The following is a 26,229-nucleotide window of genomic DNA, read 5'->3' on the forward strand; positions in this document are numbered from 1 at the left end:
CATTTTGAAAATGCACTCAGCACGCGCACAGCCCAGCCACATGCATATCTCCCAGGATTTGTGCGCGCCGGAATTTTAAAATCGCCTCGTAAATAAATAACTACCAGAGGTTCTTTTTTAGCAGGCGCTCTAGGCCTCTGCTTCAGTGACTAATAAAAATCTTGTTAAAGGATACAGTGCAGTCACTGGAAACACTGAAGTAATTCCGTACAAAAATAAAAATCTTCACAATTCACAAAACTTTTTCCTTTTTTTTTTTTTTAGCTGAAAGCAACAGAAACTCTCATGAAGAGGTTCATGTACTAAAGTGCACTTTTTTATGTTATTTATTTATTTTATTTATTTAAATAATTTATATACCGGAGGTTCCTGTATAATATACATATCACCCCGGTTTACAAGGAACAGTAACTATCGCTACATTTAGAGGTTTACATAGAACAGAATTAGAAACAAAGTTTTTACATTGAACAAATGAAGTAAGCAAGTTTTTACATTGAACAAACGAAGTGAACAAGTTTTACATAGAACAAAACTAATCAAAGTAAGCAAATAGTGTATAATATTAGACCGTTAATAAACATGCAGTTAAATAAATCAATAAATAACATGGCATGTGGGAGTGAAAATAAATAAATCAATAAATAACATGGCATGTGGGAGTGAAAATACTTTTCTTCCTGTTCTTGGCTCTAGGGGAAAGCTTGTTTGAACAACCAAGTCTTAAGTTTCTTTTTAAATGTAGTGTGGCATGGTTCCAGACGCAGGTCTGGAGGGAGAGAGTTCCAAAGTGAAGGGCCCGCTGTAGACAGTGCACGTTTCCTCAGAACGGATTTCGCCGGTTGTGTGATTAGTCTGTTCTGATAAGCGCTTCTGGTTGGTTTCATGGATGTGTGTAGTTGAATTTGAAATGTTAAGTTGAGAGGTGCGATGTTGTGTAAGGCCTTATGTATCATCATTAAAGACTTGAACTGGATCCTGTATTTAATCGGAAGCCAGTGGAGGTAGTGGAGGATTGGGTGCACGATTTAAGGTTTTGTGCACTGTTTACCCATGCAAATGAACCCAGTACACTAATAGCATGCAAAATTTTGTTATGAAGCCTTTTGTCTATATAAGACCACTGCATACATCCCTCCAGCACCTTGGCAAAAGGTCTCCCTACTGCCTTAGTAGTGTGAGTTGCCTCAGCATTCCTGTATTTGTGTTCTCCAGTTCCTGTGATCTTCAGTTCCAGTTCCTTGTCTTGGTCTTCAGTTCCATTTCTTTGTCTTCATCCTCAGATCCAGTTCCTGTGTCTTTATCTTCAGTTCTCGTGGTCAATCCTTCAGCTCTTCAGTATTCCACGTCTCCTCGTTTGTCCACCTGTTCTGCTCCTCACCTTCCGGTCCTGCCTATCCGTCCTGCCTTCCCTTTGAATGGATACCCAGTATTGACCCAGCTTGCCTCTTGGACCTCCTAGAACTTTGCCTACCACTGACCATAGCCTGCTTACTGGACCTCCTTGAACACCCTCCTCCTCCGATCTGGCCTGCTTCCGGATTCGCCTGTGCCATATCTGCTCTACCCTTTACAGATCTCAATCTAGTCAGCAGACGCCCTCACCTAACACCTGCCATCCCTAGCACCCAAAGGCTCAACCCAAGAAGAATGTGGGCTGGTATAGGTGAAGCTCCAGTTAGGCCTTTGCCTCATCCACATCCGCCTGCCAACCTTGGGGACCTGCAGAGCTTCTTCCTGCAGGTTGTCTCGACTTCACCTCAGTCCAAGGGGCCCACGAATCAAACAACAGCCGAATAAACCTCTATAGTTTAGACTATGAATTACCTTAAAGCTTGGTACTGAATATTCTCTGAATTTTCTATAATGTACTACATAACTGCTTGCCTAATGAAAACACTTTACTAAGTCAGTAACTTTTTCCCATCTTTGTTTTATTATCAACGTCTGCACTGCCCTTTCTGTTATTCCTCTTAGCCTTCCTCCTCAAGTATCACCGGTTAAGAGGGAATAAGACCTGTATAGTACAGAGATGTCAAATTCTAGGCTCAAGACCAGAAATGGGCCTGGTTTTCTGAATAAACAAAATATGTAAATTAAATATATTATAGAGTCATGGTATGCCATGGCGGTTATCATGAAAATCAGACTCATTGGTGGCCTTCAAAGGCTATACATTGACACCCCTAGCATACTACGTACCCTGTCACTCTTTCTTTTTCTTCCTGGGAGTCCATCTTTATTTAGATGCCTACGCAACTGAAAGGTTAATTAGTAGCTCAGGCTTCTGTCCATTGCAATGTTTTACGTTATTTCATGTTCTCTGAGAACTCAAATCAAGTTTCTATGAAATTTAATGATCTTGTAATGGCAGAAGGATTATGTTGGCCATATATCACTCAAATGTTTGTTTTACTGCAGCTAATCATAAGCATACAAAAAATGGTTACCTCGACAGTGTCTTCTGAACCAGACAGCCTATTGCTGTTGATTATTAACTGCCATTATATATTGAGAGTTGAGGATTTATTACAGAAAATGTAACCCAATTGCTCTGGATTGGGAGGTAGTCAGACACTGGGGAATAGGTCTCACAGTAGTTAGTCTGGGGTAATCTATCAGTAGGTGGAGGAGTGTGTTCTGTCAATTAAGGAACAAGCAAGTCTACTGATTTGCTATTGGCAGACTAATAGAGATAATGGCTTTTGCTGAATAGTGCAGATACTGCTTAGAAAAACAGTGACATTAGATAACTATAAAAATGGTTCATTAAAACATCATGATTACATCTACGCAGAAATTTAATGGAAGGAAACAAGGCACTAGGTTGTCTACAGTGTCTTCTTCAGATACAGAGAGATAATAAAAAAAATACAGTATAATCATGTCTTTGATTATGGTGGATATACATATTCAGTTTCATGTGTTTCGTGTAGTAACATAGAATGAACCAATTTCAGATTATTCTTAAATATCTCTTAATCTATAATGTAAACAAGGTCCTTGCCTTTGGTTCAGACAATTCTAAGAATGTTAAGATTTCTTAAATAATTCAACTGAAGAAAACGATCAGAAGCAAACTTCCCTTTAAGCTTCAGAATTATTTTGACTTCGTGATAAGGAAATGTTCTAGGGACAATTTTGAATAGCCTGCACTGTTTGCATTGTATCTGGGCACTTTTAACCCATGTACACTGCAGCCAGATTTCTGCGGTGAACAAGGAGCATTGGGGCCAATGCAATATTATTTGCGGAAAGCGGGCACTGACTTTTCAGCGTCCGCTTTCTTAACGCACGCATGGTGCCCGCAAGGGGGGCGCCATGCAATATGCAAATTAGGGGGTCACGCTAGGAAAGGAGGTGCTAGGGTCGCTAGCACGACCTTAGCGCCTCCTTGCTAACGTGACCCCTCGGTTACCGGCGGTCTGCCGGTTATGAACACCGACGCCGATAAACTCGGTGTCGGTTTTCATAACTGCAGTCAGCCAGTTATGAAAACCGACGCCAAGCATATCGGCGTCGGTCTTCAAAGTGGCCAGCAGAGATTGTTTTTTCTTTTTTTTTTACTTTTAAAAAAGTACAGAAAAGCTTTTTTTTCTGCTTTTCTGTACTTTTTTTCAGTGCGCTCAGCGATAAATGTGCGTCTGAGACGCACATTTATTTTTTTGCATTGGGAGTGAATGAGTAATAGCCTCAGTCACATGCATTTGCATGTGATGAGCGCTAACTCATTCACTCCGCGTGGCCGTGCGTTAAATAGGCGCTAATCCCCCTATTGCATTAGGGGGTGGATTAGCGCCTATTTAACCTGCATCGAACAATGGGTTAAACAGTGAGCTCGGCTGAGCGCACTGTATTGCATCGGCCCCTTTGTTAGTAGCCACAGAGTACATGTGCTAAAAGCACTTTGCACCTATTATTTGTGTGGGTAGTGGACAGGGGGAGGTGGGGGTCAAAATAACGTGTGTATTTTTGAAAATCAAATGCATGCATTCTTTTTTCCTCCCCTAACCTAAAAGTGTCCATTGAAATGCCTCTTTTTAACCTGACAACATTAAGGAAGCCCATGTGTATTTTTAACTGGATAAATGAGGTTAATTTTGAGACAGGCTAATTTATCCAGGTAGATGGCTTTGAATATTTACCACAAGACTTTTATTTTTCCTGTACCATATTACCTTTCTTTTCTTTATTATATTCAGTGAAGTGTAGAAATTAAGCATGAAGTATTAGCCTGTGCTGATAAAATTATGTTAGCATAAGCTCCAAAGCAATCCATTTGATTGGCTGATATCGTAGACATGTATTTACAACATACCTAGCATCCTAGTATCTTGTTTGGATAGGCCACAGAGAGTGTTAGAAGTGCAGAAAGATTTATTGAGAACTATGTATGTTTTGATATTCTGAATGAATGCTGAATAGTGTCATAGCAATATGGTAAATAACAGTAGAAAAATGGGAACTTTCATATGGGTGTGCGGGCACCCATATAAATGTATATATGAGTGCATGGCCAAATGTGCTGCAATTTTATATCCTACGTGCACATACAGGTGCATGTTATAAAATAGCCCTGGTATGTGTATGTGTGCTCCTAATTTTAAGATTGTGTGTGCCCAGCAGCGTAAATTGGCTTTGGGACGTGCAAGTGAGGGAATTTTATAACACATGCATGTCTAGTAGGGACACATGCGTGTCTAGTAGGGAACCCAAAAACCGAACCAGATTTTCCCAAAATTTTGGTTTTCGGGTTAATGCGCACTAACGGGAGTTAGCATGCCCTAACCCAAAATTCAGGTCCACCGAATTACAAAGGCCCGAATTAGGGGGATTACAAAATGTCCTGCGGCGGGCTGAAAACGAAGTCCGAACCAAAAGGTTCGGGCTTTGCACATCTCTAGTGTCTAGCCGATGACCAGTTTCACCAGTTTGTCCAACAATTTGCCCAGCCTAGAGCTAGGTCCTTCCAACCCCCCTGGTTTTTGGCCTGCACCTCCTCCCCCCCCCCCCCAGTTAACTCAGACCCCCTCAAACACTTCATAGATGCCTGGAAATAATTTTATAAAGACTTACACCTCTTCCATAGCAGAAGTAACTTTGCACTGAAATATAACTGGTCACGTGCCAGGCGCACAGCTAACTTGCACTCATATCTCTTGGCCCCGCCCTAGAATACCCTTGCCTCGCCCACATTCCACTCCTTCTATTCCCGATGCGAGATATTCGCACATTGGAACTTCTGCGTGCATGTGGATGACTTATAAAATCGGGTGAATACGCACGTGCTGGATGTGCGCCCTTCTCCCGATTTTGGTGTGTGCCTGGCTTTTCAAATCACCTTTAATTGACTCATCTAGTCTGCCCATTTTAATTTCTTTGTCTCTGGAACTCCACCACTTTGGATAGCTGAATATATAAATTTCCATACTTAAACCAATTCTGCATTTTCAAGGAAACACGTTCTGTTCAAGGTGGATTACAATAAATTATAAAATTGCATTAAAACAAAATAAAAGCCATTAATATGCACATTCTGCTCTCTGTTTCTATCACTGCTCTCTTTCTATGTCTGTTCCAAGCATGTTTAAATTATGTGACAGTGCTGGCTCTCACTAGTAGGCTATTGTAGACCTTGTCATTTTACTTTTTGGACCTTACAGGACCATACTTAATCCATCACCCCCATGTTTTAGCCACAGTGCTTTGTAACAATTCTCACAGGCACCAAAACCAGTGAGGCTGTTGTTTGAAACATTTAGCTACCCCATGCTTGTTGATGTTAGGGTTGTAACTGTGGCTGTTTCTAACCTGCATGGAGGCGACCATCGTTATAATCGTAACATCAAAAAGCATGGGGTGGCTAGATGTTTCAGAAAACAGAGTCAGTGGTGTTGCTGGCTGTTTCTTTTATTATAGGGCTTGGTGAAAGATGGGTGGGTGTTGGATTAAGTATGGAGCTTGTTAAGAACCACGAAAGGAAGACGATGAAATAGCCTATCGGTGAAAGTTGCAGAGGCCAATACTGTCACAGAAATTAAAGATACTTGGGACAACTCTAGAGGTAGGAACAGGGTTGAGAGGTCGAGTGAAAGGCATGAGGGAAAGATCTGGTTTTGGTTTAATTATTGGAATTTATATGATTACCTAAAGTGGTAGAGAACCAGAAGAAGACACATGGATGGTCCAAATGGTCCTTATCTGCTGTCATCTACTATGTTAATATGTTTCTGTGTTAGTGCATCTTCAATAACATTATCATCTAAGAGGCCAATATTAAAAAAAAATTAAGAACAGATTACATCCCACTGAATATCCCTGATTAAAGTTATCCAGCTACCGGGATAACTTTAAACTTAGCCAGCTACCTTTTAAATATTGTCAGTTAGATTTAAAGTTATCCAGCCTCCAGTGGCCAGATAATTTTAGACTTAACTGGCTATATTATTTATTTAAGATTCTTATACACGCATCTTCTCAAAAAAATTGTTCAGTGCGGTTAAATTGCCATGACACATTAAAAAAACAAAACAAAAACACCTAGCCTGTATCATCGAACCTCCTCCTGCGCTGTAAACCATGGGCCCTGCTGGACTGAGCCTCCCCCCATCACGAACCCCTCTGAGAGGATTTTAAAAGGAAAAGTACATGGGGTCCAGTGCTGCCCCCCCCTCCTCCCCCCGCTCACTGCCTGATTCAAAATAATTTTCCAACACTGAGCCCTCCTCTGCCTCCCTCCCCTCCCCTCCCCCCCACCTCAACCTGTCAAACCCTAACCCTCTCGCCCACTTGCTACCTTTCCAAATCTCCTCCTCCTGCCAGTATCACGGGATGGTCCTACTGCCATCCCAGCTGGCACTTCCTGCGTTTCTGTGTCAGCAGCACCGGAAACTGAGATGGTGATGCAGAAAGTGCCAGCTAGGATTGCGGGAGCAGTGTACTGCGATCCTAGCCAAAGACAGATTTGCAAAAGTACTGGGGGGGCACATGGTGTGAGAGAGGAAGGGAGTAAGGTAGAGAAGGGCTCATTATTTCAAATTATGTTCCAACTGGGGAACGTGGTCTTGTTTGGGGGGGGGGGGGGTGCAGGGGGAAGCGGGTCCTGGACCATTTACACTTAGGGAGGATAACATGAAGGCAAATATTCAGAGTGGCATATCAGCACATATATGGCCGCAAGCAGAACTACACAAGTATTTTATAGCATGCGCCTATAATATATGAGATTTTTATAAAATATGCATCTGTCTAGCCCGCAACATAAGCAAGTATGTAGGCTTATACACAAATAATGGATCAGTAACAAAAAAAGAAGCAATGAATCCAAAATATAAAATCACAAAACAGGAGAGAAACAAAAAACGCTATCACACAAAGTGGGCCTACAGATGCATGGGCCACCCAGTCTATATTAATTCATCCACCTTGGAAGACCAAATCTATTTTTCAAGACTTTTTTAGGAAATGCATATTAAAAGATAACCAGTCTTATCCTGTATTTGATCAAAAACAAACCCATCAAATAAGAAATATATAAAAGTTCTTATCTGTGGCCAAATGATACCATTATTCTTCAGGATGAAAAGTCTCAGATATTCAAAAAGGAGAACCACGGGGAAAAGACGCCCTCTTTTAAATGCTGAGCAAGATCACAATGATGTCATCATATCAATCCATCATGACAGAGCTGTCTCTTGCAATGACAAGCTGCAGATTACACGTCAGCATGATGACATCAGTTGTCAACCTAAAAAAAACACTTAAATCAAGTTCAGTATTAAGACTACTCAGTGAAACTATGTTTAATTTATAAATCCAACGCTGTTTTAAACGCAGTAATCTTCAGTGCAAATCATCCCCCAACCTCCCCCCCGCCAATCAGGAAAAAGCTGGTTAATCAAGCAAAAGCGAAGGTCATCAGAGCAGTGGATAAACACATCATAGTGAGAAACCAAAGGCGCGTTTAGGCGATGCAGAGCTAGAACAGAACGATGTTCTTATCTTTCTAGTTTTGATCATCTTTTTAGTTTTACCAACATACATCTTTTGACTATAGGCAGTTAAGTTTAAAGTTATCCGGCCACACGAGGCCAGAAAACTGTAGACCTAATGCGGGGCATGGCTGAAGTTAGCTGAAAAACTTATTCGACTAATTCCCAATATTGGAGAGTTAGCTGGATAAGTTGCCTGGTAAACTCATCCCTGCTCCAGAACACTGTGAAAAAATCCATTACTTATCTGGCTAACTTTTAGCCAGATAAGTAATGTATAATGACTTATCCAGCTAAAAATGAACTCAATAAGTACCAGGAATATTTAAAACTCAACATTTAGCCACATAACATGTGAGTTATTTGACTTATTGGCTTTAAATATTGGCCTCTAAATGTTTGTTTTGTGGTTTTAATCGTGTAATTTGGACAAGATGGTGTTATAAGCAGTGGAAGTCGAACGTAGAAACAAGTTGTATGCCTGTTTTCTGTAGATGTTTCTAGAGTGACAGTGCTGCAAATGGCATTTGCTGGTATACCCACAAAACAGCCTGTGAGACCACAAGATTCTTGACTCAGTTTCTGTTTTCCTTCGTAATAGAAAGAAAAATGAATGGGAACAATAGGGATGAATCCTGCCGTACAATCAGAGTGTCTCAAAAAGCATGTTGATGTGATATTTATAGTGCATGAAATAGCAAGGTGTTATGGATTAGCTATGATTAGTTAAAATGAAGTAGATCAAAAGCAAGAAAACATAGGTAATGTAGTACTGATAAGTTTGTTGCTTCAGTTTCTGCACTATTAATGTTATCCCATTACTGTACTTATTGTACCATAGTTCATCACAATAAATCTACCGCTATAGCTACATGACAATTCCTGGGGATTGAGGTACTCAGTTCTGTTATTAAATGATTGATTCCAAGTGGGACAGTATTAATTATCATATGCACAGCTCTGTCATGCCTTGACTAAATATGCTTTAGATTAGATAAATGAAAAAAAACCTCTCTAGATTAATTTTCATTTTAGTGTACTTAAATTAAAATTACATGTTGCACATTCTGTAGAAATCTAAGCATAGTGCTTTTTGGTTCAATTATCTGGAAGTATCAGGATATACCCTTAGGGCCCGATTTTAAAAGCCCGATAGGGATAGGTTAGGGTAAGGGAACTGGGGTAGGCCTACTCGCATCACCACACGTTTTTTACTAAATTTCACCCCCCACCGCGCACCGATACAAAATAGGGCGTGCATGTGCGCGGGGGCATTGGATTTTATAACATGCTCACAGCGACGCGTGCATGCTATAAAATTGGCGCGTCCATGTGCACGCGGGTTTTAAAATTTACCCTTAAGCTTGTGGTATAGGTAAATGCCTATTGATGAACCTTGGCAATAGTGGCAAGTGTACTATATATAAAGGGGTAGGTTTTAAGAGACACGCGCTGATTTTATAACATGCACGTGTCGCTGCGCATATGTTATAAAATGCTATACCCGCATGCACGTGTGAACAATTTTTATATCGGCGCACGCATGTACGGGCGGGTGGCGGCTCGCACGTGCGGGGGGGGGGGATTTTTAAAAAAAGTACGGCCATGCAATCTAACCATTCCCAGTTCCCTATCCCCCTTCCTACTCTGCCTCCCTTTTTCCCTCTCCTCCCCGACCCCTAAAACTCCATTTCCTACTTTTTTTTAAAATTTGGAACTTATTTCATCTGAATAGATGAAGTATGTTCCGGCGCGCGCTTCCCCAGGACAGGGCCTAATGACCACTATCCCAGTCGGCCCCTGCCCCACCCCCGGTCTGCCCCTTTCACAAGGGCCGGCACTTTCAAGCGTATCAGGAGATATGTGCGTGCCTGGGCTGTTGCGAAAATGCGCTCAGCGTGCGCACAGCCCAACCATGTACATATCTCCCAGTTTTTGCACGTGCAGGGCTTTTAAAATTTAGGCTAAAATGAAGAGCAATTATTAATATTGCTAAAAAAAATCTCAAGTTTTATTGTGGTTGAACAGCTTTCAATGCCAATTCTGAGTTCAGATTTATTTATTTATTTCACCAATTTTTATTCAGTGACTTCCATCCATTTTGTTCAAAATGGATTACAATGTAGTCAATAAGGTGTTACGTATACTTGGTTTTCCATAAGAAAAGGAATTATATGCGGTAATCTTGGTGTTATTCTACAAATGTACAAGTGGGGCTCCCAGTTTGCCGTGACTGTGTGGTTGTGAAAAGTGGTCACCGAAGGTACCTTTAGCCATGGAATTGTAACTAACTGCTGCTGGGGCTGCCACCCACATCTGAGCCCGCAGAAGATTTCAATATAGCCTATGGAGGTGAGCGAGATGCATATTACGTGCAAAACAAAACATGTTTGCAAGTTTGCTTCAAGCATAAATTGGGAAAATTGTGCTCCTAAACCCAGCTTCCACGTACAAGTCATTTTTACGCGCAAAGCGGACTTTGGAAGTAATACATCACTGAGTAGTATTAGTTGTAGTAGCCAACCAGAAGAAGACTGAACCCAATTGATGCAGTCCTTCTTTCAGTCTTAAAAGCAGGGACCAGTTTTCAAAGAGCTCCTGAGTAGCTATAATAACCAGCTATCAGGCTAATTTTCAGCCACAATCTAGCCAGCTAGTTTATAACATAATTGGCTATACTGGCTATGCCACAGCTGGGTGACTTAGTGAAAATGTACCCCTGCATGCTGATGATACAATAAAATCTCCTGATACCCACTCCCAATCCCAGATATTAAAATAATGTACCTCAGACTCCTTTCCTGATCCCCCCCACCTCCCAAGCATATGCTCATTCTTCCCCAGAATCAGCCCCTCTAGAATCTGTTCTTGTGACTCTGGAAGTCCCTGATTTCACTAACAAAAGGGATGTGAGAACCTTCTTGCCAGCAAAATTGCTCACTGCCAGCTGATGCTGCCTTTTATCTTGCTGTAACACTCAGCAGTGAGTAGTGGCTCATGCATCCCTCCTGCTAGTAAGACAGAGATCATCCAGAATCATAAGAACAGATTCTGGAGGGATGGGGATCTGGAGAACATTGAGGATCTGGTCCAGGAGGTGTGGCTCGGGAAGGGGGAACTGGGGAGTCAGGAAGGAGATCAGAGGATTCAGGAGAAGGATTGGGTCTCTAGATGGGGTCCAATCTACACTGAGAGGAAGAAAAAATTTGGAGGAGATAGCTCCAGATGCAGACATATTCATCTAAATTTAAGCCCGCTATCTCTGTGCCTAGCTGACTGGCTAAGTTAGGCAGCTAGCCCTGAATATTAGCACTAGCTGACTAATTCTTGTCCCTCAACTTAATCCTGTCCTGAAGACCACCCATAATATGAGCAGTTAAAGACACCTACCTAGTGATATGGATATGTAGACAAAAAAAAATGCCATTTTGGTTTATTTGTTTGGGGGTTTTTTCTTCATTTTTCATTTCATTTTATGTTTACTTTCATTTTATTTAGTTGAAACAAAATAAATATAAAACTAAACAAAAAAGAAAAAACAGCAAGAGACAAAAAACAAAAGTAATGCTTTCTTCCAAACCCTTTCCCCCACCCCTCACCCATGGAACAACAACTAACAGGGTCTTCACCATCTCCCAACCCTCCCGGTGGGTCACTGCTTACTCCATCCATGGGTTTGCAGCAGTCCAAATGGGACAGGAGTGATCCACCAAGTCCCTGTTTTAAGAAGGCAGCAAAGTCCTGCACCATATGCACACCACGTACAGCCATAAAACAAAATGGCACCAGCCTCAGGGCATCCAGGATCTGGTGAGCCAGAGCGACTGGGGATTGTTCCTGCTCCATTTAGACGGCTATTATCCCATGGATGGAGTACGCTACTGCCTGTGGTGAAGGGGGAAGGCCAGGGGTGGTGGGAGAGGGGGTAAATTAAAAAAGTTATAGCGGTTCGTAGTTTTTCCTTTTGCTGACTTTCCAAAATGAATGTCAATGGAAAAAATAATTTTGGTGATGGGTTTTTTTTTTGTTTCATTTTCCTACAAAACAAAATGCGAGTTTTTCATTTCATTTAAAAAACAAATTAATGCCCCCTACCAAGTGAAGGTGACTGTACTCAGCTTCTCAGTGCTGGTAGATTTTCAAAGGGACCAGTGCAGCCATTTAACTCCTGAAGTGAGGGGCAGAATTGTTGACTATCTGCGCTTATGGAACAATGGCACTCCGTCTACTTGGATGGCTAGCTTGGTGAGCAAGTGATATTTTCAGAATGTGGCCATTTGTACTCTTGTTGCTTGGATCTATGGAAACATAAAAATATAGAATATAACACTGATAATTACCAGTAGGGCTCGTCTAGTCTGCCCAGTTTTATTCTTGGTGCTATGCCATAGATCTCTGGCTCTCCCTTCACTTCTTCACAGAGGGATCCTCTGTGCTTATCCCATGCTTTCTTTAATTATATTACTATATTTGTCTTCCATACCTCTATTGGGAGCTCATTCCATGGATCCACCACCCTATCCAGGAAGAATTATTTTCTTATCTTGCTCTTCTTGGAGTTTTATCATTGTTCTGGTGAAGGATGAGGTGTTCCTTACTTGGGGATTAAGTAATCCCCATTTTCCTGGCAAGAAAGCAAAAAAGGTCCTGCACCCTTTGATGTACGTTAACCTCAAAATGGTGAGTTTGGCAGGACTTAGCCTGTGGCTCAAGTTCAGGGATTTCGGATCCCACTATACTATCTTTTCACATGCAGTGTTTTTTGTTTTTGTTTTTTTCTTATCATATTTATGCCTTTGGCAAAATTTGCATTGTTTGAAAGGTTTACAGCCTTCTAGTATACAGACATTATAAGTAAGCTTTGTTTTTTCATGTGCTTTGAACTTGACACAAATGCAGAATTCTTCGTACATGTGAAATGCTCCCAACATTGTGATTATTTTTTCTTCCAGTTCTTAAATCTGGTTCTTTGATTCAAATATTTCAAAGGAAATCCTACATTATAGTATTGAGGTATTTGGGGTGCTTACAACTGGTTAAGTAATTTAAAAAAAAAAAAAAAAAGCTTACCTAACTTTCATCTCTTGGTGTTAGCAAAATACTATTTGAAAAGGCAGAAAATAAATTGAGGAGACACATTTTTAGAATTAAATAGCAGTAGAGCTGCGTGTTTTGGCAGCAGCTAAACACATCTTTAATAGAATTCATATGGGCTTCAAGTGATCACAATGTTTGGCGAGAAGCCAGATAGTAAGTAATTTAAACATCACAGGAAATTAAATTTTAGAATTTAATTTTGCATAAAGTTTTCTGTAATCAAAATGTCACCCATAAATTATGAAGTCTGATTATATTCTTTTTTGGCTTTTTAATAAAATAATAGGGGCGCTTGACAGTCAAGAACAAATGCTTACTTTATGTGAACGATATGCTGTTCAACGAACGTCCTTTGGAAATAATGGAACAGATGTTAGTGCTTCTACATCAGCAATCAGGTGCTCTGTTGAACAGCTTCAAACACAAGTAGTTATTGAAAAGCAACTAGCAGACCTGTCTTTTAGGGTTGTCTTACCAGTAGGATTACATTAAAATGTGGACATTTAATACTGGCTGTACATGCAAGAGTACATATTTACATTCTAATTTGTATACACACAAGAAGAAATCACAGAAACAAGAGTCTTATGTTAACTGATGTAACAAGTTGATTAAAGCTGGAATGGACCAAATATGAGGGTTAATCTAAAAGTTATTGGAAAGGAAAAAAGATATTGGGGTAGGTAAGAGATTTTATTTTAACTTTGTGAAATCTGTCAGTTAGCGGTGGTTTTATAACCATAAACCATGAACCAAAAAAAATAAAGGAAAGTATGGACAAAAATCTACATGGCAACAAGGTAAATAACATTTAAAAAATTCATATGAAAAATAGAAACGAGCATAATTTGAAAACACTGTAAGCTCAGAATATTGCATCCAAGAAGCTAAAGTTCAAATGTCGAAATGTGATCCCCAACAGAATTTTGAAATGGGACAGTGAGATTATGCATAGGAAGTCTTTGAACCTAGGACACATTGGAGCAGATGCAATAAATGGGACAGTGAGATTATGCATAGGAAGTCTTTGAACCTAGGACACATTGGAGCAGATGCAATAAAGCGTGCCTAGCCTAGCACACAGGTTTACACGTTTTGAATAGGGTAGACTAGCATTCAATTTAATAAGGAGATTAGTGCGTCCAAAACACGCATCCAAACAAATAATGATAACACCCATCACATGTAAATTCCAAGTAGATGAGGCTATTAGTTATTACCCCCCCAAATGCAGAAAATCACTAGGCACCCAATGCACACTTTTTAACAAAGCAAATTTAACTCCAGCCCCAGAGGTGGTGTAAAGTCAATCTGCGGGTCAAGGGCTCATGAGAAATTAAAAAATACGGTCCTCTGTGGGTCCTCCTATTTAGTATTGTTGTGACACTTACATTTACTGCTTATAGTGTTGAAAAATAAATGTGTATTGGCTTGATTTAAAAAAAAAAAAAATAAAATAAAATTGTGGATGCACAATTTAGACACCCATAGCAAGGGTGCTTAGCTATGAGTGTCTTTAGCAACCTCAGAAAAATCGTCCAGAAGAGGGACAAAAATAGATGCTAGTATTGAACGCCCATTACAATTGTGGGCACCCGATGCATTTGAGCACTAGGGACTTGCAGTTCTTCCCTAATGCGTCATTTTTGATGCAGCCCCTAATTTAAATACTGCATCAAGCGCTCAGGGGTTGTGGCTGTGTGTGCATTAGGAAAACAGATGCTTGATATGAATGCCCATTTTCAATATGCGTCTTATTGCAACAGCCCCAATGGGTTCCTAAAAACCATACCTTAAGTTGGAATGTTACATAAGAACACTAAGAAATTGCCATGCTGGGTCAGACCAAGGGTCCATCAAGCCCAGCATCCTGTTTCCAACAGAGGTCAAACCAGGCCACAAGAACCTGGCAATTACCCAAACACTAAGAAGATCCCATGCTACTGATGCATTTAATAGCAGTGGCTATTCCCTAAATAAACTTGATTAATAGCAGTTAATGGACTTAATATTGTATCTGGAAACTGATTGTCCCAAAAGAACAATATTATAAATGGGCAGTTGGTTCCAGAACCAACTTCCAATACAATTATTTTAACAAAACAATCCAGAATGTAGTAATATATGGAAAACATAGACACAATTTAAAGCATTTCATTTTATTTATGTAAAATTGTTCGTATACCACCTATAATGGAATGCTACTTCTAAGCATTTAAAATTTTTACATTCATGATGTCTAAAATAACATATCAAAATACAAAACATAACAAAACTAACAAACTTCATAGAATCCTCATCATAACAGCTGTAAAACAAAAATAAAACCAGTCAAATGCCATTCTAAAAAAGAAGGCTTTCACTTTCTTTTTTTTGCATGCTTTACAGAACATCGCACTGACATTTTTCCAAGGAGAGGAAATTCCTGTAACTCTTCCTGTTGATATCAACTCACTGGGCCCCACAGACATTAAGATGGTAATGTGTACCTGCTAGGAGGCGTCATGCACTTCAAAGTGGAAATAAACATTGTAAAGGTGAATAACTGGCATCAATTTTAAAACTTTGGAAATTTGGATTGTTGTAACTCAAATGACTTAAAATAGAGGACTGCCTGTAGTAATATTTTTGTATATTTTAAACTTGTAAGGGGGTCATTTTCAAAAGCGATCGTACGAGATCACTAAATGGGGGCAGAGTTGGCCCCGGAAGAGGAGGAGTCGGGGCGGCACCAGGGCTGACTCTGTGGAGATATCGCTGGCGGCGAAAGGTAAGGACCCTTATCGCCGCCACTTTCTTGCCCGTCCCCCGCTTCGCCCCCCTGCCCCCCCGTTATCGCCGGATTTTCTAAGGTCTGCGACCTTAGAAAATCCAGGCCTAAGTTTGCTGAAGGTAGTGAATACTAGGGATGTGCAGAGCTAAACAATGTTTCATTTTTCATTGTTTTTGGGAGAGTTTTCCCCACGAATTTCTTTTTTTTTAATGTTTAATTCATTTCTTTTTTTAAAAAAAAACAAACAAACAAATCAAACATTACAAAAAAATGTCCAAAAACATTAAAAAAAAAAAGGAAATGGGCCTCCCAAGACCTCCTATCTATTCCAATTAGACCTCCCATCTGGAAAAATGCTGGGACCAGGATCCCTCTGGGCCTCCACTTACCCAGTCTAGTGGAAATCTGCTGGCAAGGCCTAGGCCCACGCCGAAGCCTCGACCTTGCGTAGGTTGAGGCCACATTGGGACTCCGCAGCCTCAGCATAGGCTGTATGCAAGGCCGAGGCTTGGTGGCCTGGTACCGATGTCTAGGCCTAGGCTCGATTTTGGGGGCCAAAGCTGGATGCAGGGGCCTTGGCCTTGGCCAAGTAGCAACTCCTGGGTCTCGGCTTAGTCCAAAGCCTGGGCCCAGGCCTGACGCTGGGGCCAGGTCTGGAGACCAGTCCCGACACCTGGGCCTCAGCCTAGGTGGGAGCCCAAGCCAGATGTTGGTGCTTGGTCCAAAGGCTGAGTCTCAGTGCTTTGGCCCAGGCCCAATGCCAGGGCCCAGCCCAGAGGCTAGGTCTTGATGCCTGATTTTCTGCCTAAACTGGAGCCTGAGCCCAAGCCTCACACTAGGGCCCGATCTGGAGGTCGGGTCCCAGTGCCTGTGCCTGTGCCTCAGCCTAGGCCAGAGCCCGGACCCAGGCTCGACATTGGGGCCCAAACCGGAGGCCAGGATCCGATTCTGGGGCCTCATCCCAGGGTCAGACCCATGCCCTGAAGACGGAGCGCTGGCCGTGTAGGTTCTCTTGTCTTCTTTTTTCTGCAAATGACAGTGTCCTCTGGGGACGTGCCAGAGTAAATTAACTCTGGCGCATCCTCCTCAGCAGAGGGCACCAGTTTTCTATATGGCACTGTATGGCATTGGATACCCCATGGATCACGTAAGTTGGGGGTCGGGAAATTTCCCAACCCCAGCAAAATGTTTTGGAGGGGCTTGGGCCTTTGCTAAGGTCTTGGCTGAGGTCCAGGTATTAGCCCATCCCTAGGCTGAGACCCCAGTATCATTCTCGGGCCTAGGTCGCAGCCTCTGCTTTGGGCCGTGGTCTGTGCCCTAGGCGAAGCCCTGACCTCGGGTCTAGGCCTAGGCCTGACTGTAAGTTTTAACCAAATTAAACAAATAAGATTTGTTTAATTCTGAGACCTCGCAATTCATTTTGGGGACCCCAGAATTAAACAAATTGACCCTTATTCATCATGTTTTGCAATTTCAGTTAAAACAAATGCACATCCTTAGTGAACACCAGTGAAATGATTAGGTGATCATGAAAAAACTGTAATGAAAAATCATGTGCTTGCAGTCTCTGTTAGTAGCTTAGGATTACCCAGTAATTAACATGCTTTCCCACTGTGTCATAGTATGTGAGCCCTTGTGCTGTGGTGAGGTTGACGCTACCCAGTTGGTGCCCCAGCTGGGTCCTCACCGATAAGAGACGGACTCTCAGGGACCAGGACTGAGCTTCACCTATACGAGCCTCTTCCTCCACAGATTGAGCCCTTGGGTTCTGAGGCTGGCAGGACTTAGGCAAGGGTCCTGAGAGGCGTGGGCAGGCAGAGTCAGTAACCAAGCCAAGGTCAGGCAAGCAGAGGGTAAGCAGTGTCAATATCCAGGCAAGAGGTCAGGGCAGGTGGAAAGCAGGCAGCATTGGTTTCTAGGAAAGAGGCCAGGGCAGGCAAAATTCAGGCAGCGCCGGTAACCAGGCAAGAGGTCAGGGCAAACAGGCAGGAGAGAAGAGAGCAAGTCCACTGGAGAAGGAGGACTGGAGTAGAGGCGAGGCAGGTCTGGGATATTGGCAAGGCGGGTAGAGGCAGAAGCAAGGCAGGGTGGACTTGGAAGCAAGAGAGGCAGGAGCAGGGAGCAGGCAACACAAACTGCTGGCTATAGCACGTCAGGAGGACTTGTTGCAGAGGTGCCAGCTGGGAGCGTGACTAGGGTTTAAATTCCCAGACACACTGACATCATCAGGGAATGCTACTGCTGCTGTTTCCACCATAGGGCCTTCTTACCTTGCATGCCTAGGGAAGCAGCCTGCAGCAGCACTTGTGTCGGTGGGAGAACATGGCGCGGTGTCCTGGTCCTCGGTCCTACTTGCAGGATCCCGGGTTGAGTGAGGCTGATTGCGGGACAGCCTGTGATGGGCCCATTGTTACACATTGGCTGAGAGTGCTACATTCAGCAATCCTTCTAAAGCGTGGCGGTCTTAATGGTATGTATTGGAATGAAATAAATTTTGATATTAAATGTTACACAGTGATACACGAAACACTTTGTGCAACATATACCACGCCTCATTATGCTGAATTGATATTCCAGCTCTCTCAGAATGTAAACACGGTGGTGAAAAAGAAATGTTTAGCCTTTTTTTTAACTGAAATATTTAAATCACTTTGGGAAATGTTTCCTAAGATTTAAATGGGTGAATTATTTGATTTTCTCCACCCCTAGGTGAATGATTTAGATGGCCTTGACCCTGCTGTGACTGCAGGGATTAATGTGGTATAATGATTGCTGAGGCTATCATTGCTGCAGGCATCATTAATTATCCTTATTGATTGTAGCTTTCAAAGATAATGCATTATGCTGACTGGAAAATACCCTCTTCCTGCAAGGTCAAGGCTAAAACAGGGAAGCTAAATAATTGTATTAACAGACAAAGAAATAAAAATAACCTCTCACAGAATTGTGTAATTAAGATCCAATTACAGCATTTATTCTTGTTTACAAAGTGACAGAGTTCTCCTCATCAAGTCTTTTTCCTGAAAATTGCTTCAGTACATGATAATTGCATTATAGTAGGTAACTGGAACAGAGCATTAAAAGCGGGATCAGTTACCTTGACTGTCTACTATTTGCTCCTGCTATCTGACTTACTCACCTACAGAAGTGCATGGGCCCACAGGGATTTGTCTAAAAATACTAATGATATGTTAAACGGAATGGGTTAGATGGAGGAAGTAATAATTGGCTTCCAATCCTATTGTATTTCAGTTGGATAATACAATGGGCCTTAAGGATTTCCCAAGGACCTTGCATATTATGTTTAAAATGTGAGTATCTATATGATTATAGATAGATAGATGTAAAGCAGTCTCTCTATTTATGCTGATGTAGAGATAAACACTGGGAAGCAAAACTTCCCTGTAATTGGACAAAATCTTGTCATGTGAGCAAAACTGTTTCTCATTCTTACCTCAGCTGCAGTCAATAGTTCAAGTTGCTAAACATTGTTATAGTGCCTGGTATCACAAGCTCTTCTATAGAGTTTCTGCCACTCAATTTTCTAAACAATTCCACGGGTCAGATGTGCTAAGTATTTTCCCTGTAGATATGGGAAAGGCAATATTCAAAACCATTTCCGTAGGTAAAAGAATATTTTACTTACAGAGATGGCCTTTTGAAAATTGTTCACCTTCTATTGGAGTAAATGTACCCAACTTTTCTACCAGAAGCATACTTTTATTCGTTTAGGGGATAATTTTCAAAATGATTTACACGCCTAAAACTTTAGGGGCGGATTTTAAGAGCCCTGCTCGCCTAAATCCGCCCAAATCCGGGCGGATTTAGGCGAGCAGGGCCCTGCGCGCCGGTGAGCCTATTTTACATAGGCCTACCGGCGCGCGCAGAGCCCCGGGACTCGCATAAGTCCCGGGGTTTTCTGAGGGGGGCGTGTCGGGGGCATGTCCGAACCGCACGGCGTTTTCGGGGCGCGTCGGGAGCGTTCCGGGGGCGGGCCTGGGGGCGTGGCCGCGCCCTCCGGACCCGCCCCCAGGTCGCGTCCCGGCGCGCTAGCGGCCCGCTGGCGCGCAGGGATTTACGTCTCCCTCCGAGAGGCGTAAATCCCCCGACAAAGGTAAGGGGGGGGGTTTAGACAGGGCCGGGCAGGTGGGTTAGGTAGGGGAAGGGAGGGGAAGGTGAGGGGAGGGCAAAAGAAAGTTCCCTCCGAGGCCGCTCCGATTTCGGAGCGGCCTCGGAGGGAATGGGGGTAGGCTGCGCGGCTCGGCGCGCGCCGGCTATACGGAATTGATAGCCTTGCGTGCGCCGATCCAGGATTTTAGCGGATACGCGCGGCTACGCGCGTATCTGCTAAAATCCTGCGTACTTTTGCTTGCGCCTGATGCGCCAGCAAAAGTACGCCAAATCGCGCGGTTTGAAAATCTACCCCTTAATTTACACGTATACATGCTCTTTACGCATGTAAATCAGCTTTTGAAGATTGCTACAATACTGTATATGCCATTGAATTGTCCATAAGATTTTCCTATCAGTGCACTTTTCGTGCTTAAATGGGCTTTTGAAAATTGCTATGATAGATTGTTACCTATGTACATATATATCCTTTGAAAATTACCTCCTAAGGGTGTAATTTTGAAAAGGATTTTCATGCATAGAACTGGGTTTTATGGGGCAGATTTTCAAAGCCCTACGAGCGCTGGGCCTATTTTCAAAAGGCCCAGTGGTGTGCGTAAAGCCCTGGGACACGTGTAAGTCCCGGGGCTTGAAAAAATGGGTGGTCCAGGGGGCAGGGGCGGTCTGGAGGTGGGGCAGGGGCGTGGCCAGATGCCTCCGTATGGCTGCTGGGCCGGGGATTGAGCACCAGCCAAGGGCCGGCGCACGCAAGTTATGCTTGTAACCTGATAAAATCTGCCCCTGTGCGCCAAGCCTATTTTGCATAGGCTCGGCAGCGCGCACAAGCCCCGGGACGTGTGTATGTCCCAGGGCTTGCGAAAAGGTGCGGTCCGGGGGCACGGACGGGGGTGTGGCGGGCCGGGAGCGGTCTGGGGGCAGGGTCAAGTGCGCCGGCACAGTGACTGGCAACCCACCAGTGCATGCAAGTTACGCCTGCCATGGGCAGGCGTAACTTTTGGAGTAAAGGTGGGGGGAGGATTTAGTTAGGGATGGGGGGTGGGTTAAATAGGGGAAGGGAGGGGAAGGGAGGGGAAGGTGGGGGGGGGGGCCGGAAAAAAGTTCCCTCCAAGGCTGCTCCGATTTCGGAGCGGCCTTGGAGGGAACGGGGAAAGCCATCGGGGCTCCCCTCGAGCTCGGCTCGCGCAAGGTGCACATGTGTGCACCCCCTTGCATGCGCTGAGCCCGGATTTTATAACATGCGCACGCATGTTATAAAATCGGGCGTAAATTTTAAGATCTGGTCGTAACTGTGCACCCATTATTTATTCAAGTGGCAGATAGGTGATAAAATGGCACATGTACTTTTGAAAATGTGAAGTATGTGAATTGGCATTGTTTTTCACTACCCTGGAATTAACCTCCCTAAATGCGTGCACTGTCTAGAAACTGATGCATACTTTTAGCTGGGCAGAGGGGGGCATTTTTCAGACAGGTCAGTTTACCTAGGTAGGTCACTATTTTGGATTTGAAAATTGTCCTATGTAGGGGAATATCATTTAGTACATCTGGTCTTTTGAAACATGGGATAATAGAGTCTAGTGGCTCCCCGTCGGGGAATCGAACCCCGGTCTCCCGCGTGACAGGCGGGGATACTCACCATGTATTACTTTCAAGAAGAGTTTCTATTTTCCTTTCTTGCACTACCAAACAAAACCAAACAGGGAGGATAACTTTTAAAGAACTACATTCGGTCCCTTATACGTGCCCATATGGGAGTATGTTTGTATTTTACAATATGTGCATATATCTGTACAGTTTATAAAATATACATATTTATTATGTAACATATATGCATGTATGTAAACTATTTGTGCAAATGTTCGAACATAAGTGAACTCACACATGCATACATTTTTACTAAATTGTGAATCCACATGTATATTTGTCCACCTACTCGTGAACTTCCAGTTCTTCTGGGGTGTGATCATTCCAAAATGGCACCCTTCCCTCTGGCATGGCAGCCTAATTTCAACATCAGGGCCGTGCATATGTCCTGGCCCTTGACATCTTGTTATCTGGGGAGCACCCCACACAAACCACCAGATGCTGACCCTTCCTCCAAGCCCCAATCACTGCATAGTCATTATAATATTCAAAGACAGCTTTACAGAAGCTGCCATATCTATGGGAACCTATCTATGGGCTTGCCTCCCCTTACAGAACATGGGTGTCCCACCATTAGCACCCCTTACCATCGTCTCTACCTCTCCCACTAATGCAGTGCCCTTTAACTGCTTGTATGATTATGCATAGCACACCCTGGAGCATGTGAGATAATGTATTGATAAACAGGTTTTGCTCTCTTCACAGAAAATACCAGTTCGGAGGAAGAAGGGGAAGATGATCCCCATTCTCCTCCTGCTGCAGCAGCAGCTATGTCCACCACAGGGCAGTAGTAACTGCCACTACCACCACCAGCAGTTGTGGACCCTGTGGCGGCACAGCAGACCCTTCCCTACTCTCCTCACTGGAGGCCTTTAGCCACACCCATCTCTCTCTGCTTCCCTGTAGGGCCTCCTCCTCCTTCTCTTTTTGCCCCAGGACCTCAGGACCCTGATCTTGAGTCTGCCCAACCATTTCTGCGCAAGGGAGGCAATGAACTACCTTGACACCTCTCACCAGAATCACTACAGCACCCCTTAGCTGCAGATGCTGCCTCAGTGGGTGAAGCACCCTTCCAGGCCAAGAGGCAGGCAGCTGTTGGCCTGGCTATGCAGAGGATGGGGGAGGAGTTGAGTGGGGTCAGAGCTGACCTCAGGAGGCTGGTCAAGGTGCTGGAGTGGCTAACACTCTCGAGGCTTCACAGCTGCTCTTGAGCTGATTGCCATGATGTCACCACCCAGCTACCAGCTTCCTAGGCTTTTCAGGACCTGGCCTACCAAGGTTCCTGGGCCTATTTTATGTAAATAGATTAGTTCCTAGGTTTTCCCACCCCTTTCCCAATTATTTTTATTATAAATAATTTAAAAAGATTTTATTCACATATTTAATATTTTTATAAAAATGTATTATTCTTACATTTCTGTGTGTGTCTCTTTTATTTAATGAAAGCTTTGCTCCATTTCCACCCCCCCATTAAAGCCCCTTTCAGGACAGCCTTTTGCAATCACACTTACCCACACACACAGCCATGCAGGTCTGTAAAATAATCTCTATCCTCCTTTCACCTTCCCTTACTGCTGCCTGGTTCTTAATCTAGAATTAAATCCCTGGAATGATTTTCCTTTTATGGATGCAAAACTTCAGAGATTTCTCTTTAATTGGACATCATACCTCCTCAAAGGGCCAAAGAAGTGAGTGCAGACGAAGCCACAATCACTGGTACAGTCTTTCAATATAAACGTCTTGTATGCTTTTCCTTTACTAAAACTATAACTAGCAGCCCACATTAATTGGGCATTTCTACCACAGCACATCTTTTAGCAAAGAAAAGGTGTAATATAGATGTATACAGGTAGTTGCTGCACTCACTTAAAGCTGTCTGCTGCTAGTTGTAACAAATCACATCTAAATTCCAAAAGCTGCAGATGTTACGAAAAGAAAAACTAGCTTTCTTATCACCAGAGATGAAGGCCTGCCTGGAGAAATACAGGTGTCAGATGTCTCTATATCAACAGGCCTAACCATCTCCCTGCTCACACTGTCTCTTCCTCTGTAGAGACCAAATTACCTCCTTAAGGTTCCCAGCTTCCATCAGCAAATCCCTTCATTGATGTGTGCACACTTATATTTCTGAAAGACTTACCTTTCTATGGAGAACTATCTGTAAGAAACCTGATTTGACCTGTGTTCTCTAAGAAATGTAGGTTAGTGTCCTTTTTGTGGGTTCTCACACATAAGCTTCCAGCCGTGAGCTATGAAGTATTCCTTGCTGTTTCCATGATCTCTCCCCCTCGCCCACCTCACCACCCGTAATCTTTAAAAAACCTCACACAACACTATTTGCACCAAATCATCAGAGCTTGACTGTCACCTGAAGCAGGATCAGAACTATAATTTTCCTCAGCTGCTTCCCAGACAAACAATATTTACACCACAAAGAGTTTGTATGGTAAATGAAGCAACAGACAGCCAGCAGAAACTCTTTGCCTGATATATTGTAATACACAGGACACATACAATTTCCTAAGTGATAGTTTGCTGCTTAATAAAGGTTCTGTTTTTATGGATAAAACACCTGGTATAAAAAGTAAAATCCAAGGCCAAAATAGAAAACAACCAAACTTCTGATAAAGAATTCAACACCAGCATTTGCATTACTTTCCTAACGCCCAAGATATATTTTATTTACTTATTTAAAATTATTTATTGCCTAACTGATAAAAAATCTTTTCTGGATGTGGGATAGCTGCAGATTCCATGTCATCAGGGTATATAGTGGTATATGCATACGTATACATGCATATATTAAACTAATATATGAGAAGTATAACTAGGGCTTTTGATTTTAGGTTTTAACAGATAAACCTTGATAAAACACCCCAATGCAAAAAAAAGGTGTTAATTAGAAAACACTGGAAAAATACCACTTCCATTAGTACTCTTTCACACTTCCTTTGCCTACCCTGGATCCTCCATTTTTTTTTGTGCCTTTTCCACACTAACAACTCTTCAGCTGCAGAAGTGTATGTATTTGATTCTTCCAGAAAAGATACTCAACAATAGTGCCTGCGCCTTGAAAACACTGGTAAACAACGATGTTTGGTATCCCCAAAGAACCTCTAATTTGCTGGAAAATAAATACATACATTTACAATTTATAAACATGTAAAATCAGAAGCCCTAAGTATAACATATTTATTTATTTAACAGCTTTTAATATTCCGGTGTTCGTGCGGGCACATCGCGCCGGTTTACAATAAACTTGAGAAAGGAGGAAAATTACAAAATGTGTGCATATTTGCTATCAATGTTAAAAATATACACGTAATTATTACTTGTATAAATCTTCTCCTTTGGATGAGCAAATATGTGACATTTATGCATGCATATGGGTATAAAGGCTTGATCCCAGTACTTGTCTTCCTAATTGCACCATGTCTGGAAGAAGGGGAGCTCTGTTTAGGAAGCCCAGCTTCCAAGAAGGTGGACCTTCTGGTTCAAGAGGACATGAAAATTCAGAATATCCTGTATGGGCCAAAGTCCAGGAGAGTGGGCTCATACAGGAAAGAGAGGATATGGATGAAAATGTATGTATTTATTATTTTTTTATTATTAAAATTTCTAACCTGCACATTCCATAAATTTCATGGTGGCTTACATAATTACATACATAAAATTAATATGTAGGACTATAAATACAAAGATGAAAAAGTATATGGTTACAACAATGGACAATACTGACTTCTTAGTTTTGATATGCTAAGGTGCATAGATACATTTTTAATGCTTTTTAAAGGACGTTCAAATTGAAGCAGTTCGAATGACCTCTGGCAGAGAGTTCCACAGACATGGACTGGCAACTTGAAAAGCTCCATTTCTTCTGATGTCGAGCCTGGTTAGTATTGGTGCTGGAATTTCCAATAGATTTTTATTGGCTGAACATAATTGTCTATTGGGTTTGTATAGACACAATGTTGAGATAATCTATATAGATGAATTATTATTTAATATGTGATTAAGTGATATATAAGGTTCAGTACTTTGTATTGGATTCTCCAGTTGACAGGTAACCAATATAGTTTCATGACGGTAGGTGTTATGTAATCTCTGAGCTTAGTACCAGTTAATATTCATGCTGCTGGAGGAAGTGACGTCATCCAAGCCGATGGCAGCTTAGCTCTCAAGCTCCCTCACCACCCGTTCTATTTACAGATTAAAAACACTCATTCAGATCGGATATACAATCTAAACTGTGTATAAGATCACAGCTCAATCACAGCGATGGCAGGAAAGAAAAAATTGGTGGATTTTCAACACTTTGCCTATCGTAAATCGACTGAACCGGGCTCGAGGGGAGATGAAGCCTCAGCGGGGACTGACCTTGACTGCGTGCAGAGAGTAATCGATGACGAGTTTAATCTTACCGCGGAGGAGGCTCCGACCCGTGCAGACTTCAGAAATTGGTTCTGTTCCATACAACAGGACCTCAAAAGCTATAAAAAAGAAATCCATGGGATGTTGGATGATTTCCATGAAGAATTAGCCACAATGGGAACCAGAGTTGATGAACTGGACACACAACTTGAAGGCCAAGCC

The sequence above is a fragment of the Rhinatrema bivittatum genome, chromosome 9, assembly GCF_901001135.1.
Source record: "Rhinatrema bivittatum chromosome 9, aRhiBiv1.1, whole genome shotgun sequence".
Classification (NCBI taxonomy): domain Eukaryota; kingdom Metazoa; phylum Chordata; class Amphibia; order Gymnophiona; family Rhinatrematidae; genus Rhinatrema; species Rhinatrema bivittatum.